This window comes from Belonocnema kinseyi, chromosome 10 (genome assembly GCF_010883055.1).
Source record: "Belonocnema kinseyi isolate 2016_QV_RU_SX_M_011 chromosome 10, B_treatae_v1, whole genome shotgun sequence".
Classification (NCBI taxonomy): Eukaryota; Metazoa; Arthropoda; class Insecta; order Hymenoptera; family Cynipidae; genus Belonocnema; species Belonocnema kinseyi.
Genome location: NC_046666.1, coordinates 116,574,139 through 116,580,033, shown reverse-complemented (window position 1 = coordinate 116,580,033; position 5,895 = coordinate 116,574,139). Strand labels below are relative to the sequence as shown.

The 5,895-nt window shown below is 41.2% G+C and overlaps 1 protein-coding gene across 1 annotated transcript in view; it reads right to left on the bottom strand.

Moving 5' to 3' along the window:
* LOC117181461 overlaps nt 1-5,895 on the bottom strand; it is a 163,483-nt gene that overhangs the window by 17,676 nt on the left and 139,912 nt on the right. The gene's annotated exons all lie outside the window — the stretch shown is intronic.

Genomic DNA, 5,895 nt, shown 5'->3' with positions numbered 1-5,895 from the left:
GAGCTTTGGCCGATGCGAACCGTAAAACAAAACCAACGGCTGATCATAAGACCAAAAGACGAATGCATCAACTTGCCATAAAGATAGGCTGGGAAAGACAGTTTGCGTCCCGCATTCAATGTGTGATTGATTACATCACATCTGGCAGGAATTTTCCCGCCAAGGTTCGAAAGTTCGCGCGCGAACTTCGGACCCGTTATCACACACTTAACAAGTCAAAGCTGCTGACCATCAGGAAGCATATTGTTGAGAGAATACGTATACTATCTGACGCTAAGAGAAGTCTAGAGCGGAGAGAGAGGTGGGTCAGAGAAAATCAATAGTTTCTCTCTGACCCATCTCGACTCTTCCAAGACCCTCCAGTTACTGTCGAACACCCACCCAAACCAGGGGAGGTCGAAGTATTTTGGAGAGAAGTCTACGAAGTGCAGCATAGACGGGACGAAGACTCAAGGAGTTATGTGTTTCCCTCATAACACCTGATGAAGAATGCCCACCCATGACTACCGAGGAGGTGAAAAAAGTATTAAGAGGGATGAAGAACTATTCTGCTCCGGGACAAGATTGTATCAAAACCTTCTGGTGGAAGAAGTTTTCTTCAACCCATCAGCATTTGGCCCGTATTTTCACCTCATATTTAAAGTCGGAAGAGCCAATTCCGGAGTGGTTGGTGGAAGGGCGCACAATACTCCTGCCAAAAATAGGCAACTTAGCTGACCCGAAGAATTGCAGGCCAATAACTTGTCTGAACACATTTTATAAGATATTCACAGCTATACTAAATAATAAGATTGTTCGGGCAATTGAACCTGTATGGCAAGAAATGTACGAACAACGAGGCTCAAAGAAAGGCGTAGCCGGATGTCGGAAGAACCTGCTCATCGATAGGTATGTCTGCAAAGATGCAGCATTCTAACAGAATCACCTATCGATGGCCTGGATTGATTATCGGAAAGCTTTCGATTCGACATCCCATAGACTTATCATCTGTCTTTTGGAAATCTTAAAGGTTCATCCGCAAATAGTTGGGTGCATAGAGAGATTGATGCCGCTTTGGAAAACCAGATTTACTATCTCATCTGGAAAAAAACGTGTGACAAATAACAAGGTCACCTTTCAGAGAGGGGTCTTTCAGGGCGACACCATGAACCCACTCCTCTTTTGCCTTACATTATTGCCACTATCTCTAGCACTTCGCCATTCCGACGGGTACTTGTGCGGCAAACCTTCAGATCGAAAGTACAAGGTCACTCATGTATTTTACATGGACGATCTTAAAATATATGCTAAAAACAGAGAGCAATTGCATCTAGCTCTGGGGATTGTCGAACGATATACTAAGGAAATTGGAATGGAATTTGGGTTAGACAAATGCGCCAAGGTTTATTTAAAGCGAGGAAAACTTAATGGCATCCCTGAAGATCCTGAGCTCGTTTGTAGAAGCGCAGATTTGGTCTTCCGAATTGTTGGCGAGGAACGAAGTATCTGCAACGAACATGCTTGGAGTAGTTCCATGGACGAAGAACGAGCTCAGATCTCTTGATATCGGGACAAGAAAGGTTATGCACATGAACAAAAGCATGCATCTTAAGTCTTCCGTTCCGCGACTGTACATCTCACGCAGTCAAGGGGGTCGCGGAATATTGAGTCTTGAATGTGTTCACAACAGGATTATTCTGGGTACAGCACAAAGAGTTGCAAATGGAAGAGACCCTCTTCTTAAAATGGTCAGGAATCACGAAGAAGTGGGCAAAGGAGCATTTCTATACAAAGCAGCTGAGGAGGCTTCTGAAACACTCGGACTTGACTTCAGTATTAGGGGTGAGCAAAATGCATCAAATCTTATCTACCTCGAGTACTCACTCCTGAATGCCCGGATTAAGAAAGCACAAGAGGAAAACTTTCGTGAACAGCTCCTCGATAAGAGGATGCACGGTATCTTCCACAGAAATGGGAAGGATCAGTTAATGTCTTGTGAGCTAACGTTTGCTTTCCTTAAATCGCCCGGATTGAGGTCTGGTACAGAGGGTTTCATTTTTGCATGCCAAGACGGTGTCATTTCTACCTTAACATACCGTCGCCACATTTTGAGCCAAGACATTCCCGATGATAGCTGCAGGGCGTGCCATGCACACCCCGAGCATTTAGCTCACATACAATCTAGTTGTCCAACTCACGCGGGAAAGACCTACATTCAAAGGCACAATGCGGCACTAAGGGTGCTTTATTACCATCTCTGTCACTCCTACGGCATTCACCTTAATATCGCTCCTCTAAATGCTCCTTTATATTCTCGACAATTGTTTCTGTTGCTCACTCGAGGCCTGACATGGTTCTTCTTGACTTCGTGAAGCGAACCATGTTCGTTATCGAATTTTCGGCACCAGCTGACAAAAACATCATAGCCAAGGAGAATGAAAAGAAAGAGAGGTATCGAGATCTAATAAGGGAGTTGCAACGATTGTACCCGGAATATTCTGTTAAACTGATCATCCTTGTCATCGGCGCTCTTGGAGGAGCCAAGCTTTCACTTGCTAATGGGCTAAAAAGCATTCCTGCGTTTCAACAATATGCTAGAACACTTGCGGGAAAAATGCAGAAGGCGGTTGTCCTTGAGTCGCTCCGTGTTCTTAGGGTGCACGACGCTTTTGCTGGATCGTCGTATTGATTCCTTTACAGACTGTAACCACCTATCTCACGGTTGTGAGACGTGGTTGTGGCTGAAATTTTACCGCGATTTCGCTGGAAGCGGGTGCAATTTTTCATATTAGCACCCGCTCCCGGCGAAATCCTGCGGTTGTCCTTATGACAAATTTTTAAATATATAATCGCAGCAATTGCAGAGTACGCAGGCAAACATACTGCGCTTATAAATGTCGCTACTTAATTAGGCTAGGCTTAATTGTAGCTCCAGGCGGCTATATTTTGGATATTCATGGGCCCTACTTTTCTAATTATCGAAATAACGATGTTGCCATGCCTACAAGTGAATTCGAAATCGATATTAATAGGCTGCGAGTATGGTTTAAAAACGATTACATTATCATTGTGGACCGTGGTTACTATGCTGCCCTACCGCTTCTTAAAAAGCTTGGTATTAACCATAAAGTGCCACCTCTGTTAGTTCGTTTATAAAGATAATTTGATACGGTAGAAGTAAATGACTCAAGGTTGATCATTAAGACAAGATGGATCGTAGCGGCATGAAATGGCCACATTAAATCTGTTTTTAAGTCTTCAGAAATCTCATGAACATGAACCATGCCATGAACATCGGCGATTTTTACCGTATTGCTGGTGCGATCCTCAACAAGTATCGTCCTTGCATACAGATGGTTGAAGTGACCATAGCCTTAGCCCAAACAATGTTACGAAAATCACGTGAACCCAACGCCGTCCAGGCCAGACATAGAAATGACAACCTGCATACTAGGAAAGCCAGATGGATCATTTCAATGAACACCAAGTACCTCATTTCTCTAGACTGGATATGAAATATCTGAAGGAACTGACGGTAGGAAGCTATCAGCTGAATCTAGCAGGAGCTTAAATCCAAGATAAGTTTGACAGGGAGCGAATGGAAGATTTGGAGTTGGACGAACTTGTCGATAAGCCGGGTTTAATCAGAGTGCGAGTGTATTCTCGTTTCAGACGCGCAACGAAATATCAGATCTGGATATCTTATGTAGAAGATAACTTGGTTCAAGCAACCTATAATCAAGAGCTACAGCTGGATGAAGCACAAAACAATAAATAAATATTGGGATACTACTATACTTGCAAAACTGGGGCCAGGACAGTTGGATCATGTACACATGTCGGAAGCATATTATGGTATTTAGGATACGCGCGCCATCAGCCAGCAGTTAAGTATCCAAGCAGACCTATGATTGATAATATTGCGGATGCGGGTCAATGGGAACAGTAGAATGATATACCAAAACTCGTTTTGTTTGAGAAAACTAATTCTTATTGTTGTCTTTACTCACCAGAGCGTCATCTAATACCAAACCATACACTAATGTTTCTTTTGCTAGTTTAAACACTTCCCAATATTGCCTTCATTGGCCGGATCGCATCATAATCTTGCCTTAACTGGCTGGACAATTCTCCGGTATTGCCTCAATTGGCAGGATCTTATACTGATATCGTGTTGATACTGTTTTGATTATCCGATTTTCTTCCCTTAATTGGATGGACAGAGAGTTGGGCATGATATAAATATTATCGATCAGGAGGCCCTAAGCTACAAAATATCAAAGAGACAGCGAGTTTGGCATGATCTCTGAGCGTGGTGCCAAGCAGTACTAGAGGGCCCGTGGAATTCCTCGAGTATGCATGAAACGTTAACTTTGATACATCACCCAGGAAAAAAGTATCCTTTTCTCAACATTCAGGCATGGATATAATTGTTTGAGGGTTCCTAAACTACAAAATATAAAATGAACAGAGAGTTCGACATGATCCCTGAGCGTAGAACCAAACAGTCTTCGAGGATACGTGGAACTACTCTCTCATCCATGAAAAGTGACATTTTGTCCCTCGTATCCCGAAACCTGGCGTTTTCTGGACCCCGTGTCTAAGGACTTTATTTGCTCAGGATACTATAAACTACATTATACTACATTTTCAGCCAATTTTATTGGGACTATATTTTCCACAGATGTGTGCGGGGTCCTTTATTCAAATATTACCCCTATAATGTACCTATAAACTTACTTGCAGCTTCATTCAAAAGCATGTGTTCTAATTTAACAGGTTTCCTATCTGACAATTTTATTTGGATTCTCCGTATACATTATTTTTATGATGAATCTTAATGCATATAAATTTTACTTTCTCCTTTGAAACATATTCGAGCCCTAGCGAATGTCAAAAAAATTATAAGTGATGTTTGATCCCGTTTCCAGCATAAAAAATGAGGATGAAACAGATGGGACCATTTACCCCTCCACCGCTGGGCGGATGGACAAATGGTGTAACTAACTCGTCAAGTGGAGCGCTAGGGCTGGCATTACAAAACATTTCCTAATTGTGGCTAATTAAAAAATAAATTAAAGCTCAAGAATTTTTCACATTTTAAAACAACAAAAAACTGTGAAGAATTTTTTTTTATTGCTGGCAATTGTCTTTTCTAGAAAATTATTTTTAAATTTCTTCTAACGATTTCATTGAGCTTGATCTTATTTTTTTAGCACTTTGTTTGGAAACGGATTTTGCACAAATTATATATAATTTTTTGGCATACATTTTTCTAGAAATTGGTTTTGAACATTATTCATATGAAAAAAATTAACTTTTGTGTTATAGCTTTCCTTGAAAAATTGTTGTTTTGCTACGATTAATGTTTTTGTTTCTAGCCTGTTGAAACCTGTATTATATCTGAAAAACCGGTTTATACCAAATAAACTACGAAGTATCCTTAAATACCCCACTGAGTCCCACATTGGTTCCTTCTTAAAAAACTCAAAAGACCAGCAAGATCAACTTTTAAATTATTTAAATTCGGATTCTGCATTGAAATTTCCATTAGAGAAATTCACGGAGTAATCGTAATACTTTTTTTTGCAGCGTTAAACCTTTTTAAAAATGTCATTAACTTCGGCTGAGCGTGACTTCAAGCAAAGATATTATAAACGTAGATGCGGTGCGAGCTTAGTTACCCGCCATAAATATAGACGGCGCGTCCGGCGAAAAAAGTCACTTCCCCTCTACCCACCGCTCCCCGTAAATAGCACCTTCCCATATAGTTTGCCAAGAGCCACTTGGAATGCTGTAAGCAACTCTCGGCATACCTTTGAGGCGCACTGATGGTAAACTTAGCTTGGACAAGAACCATTTAAATTAAAATTAAATTGCCAACATTTCATAACAAATGTAAAATATCCACGCTTT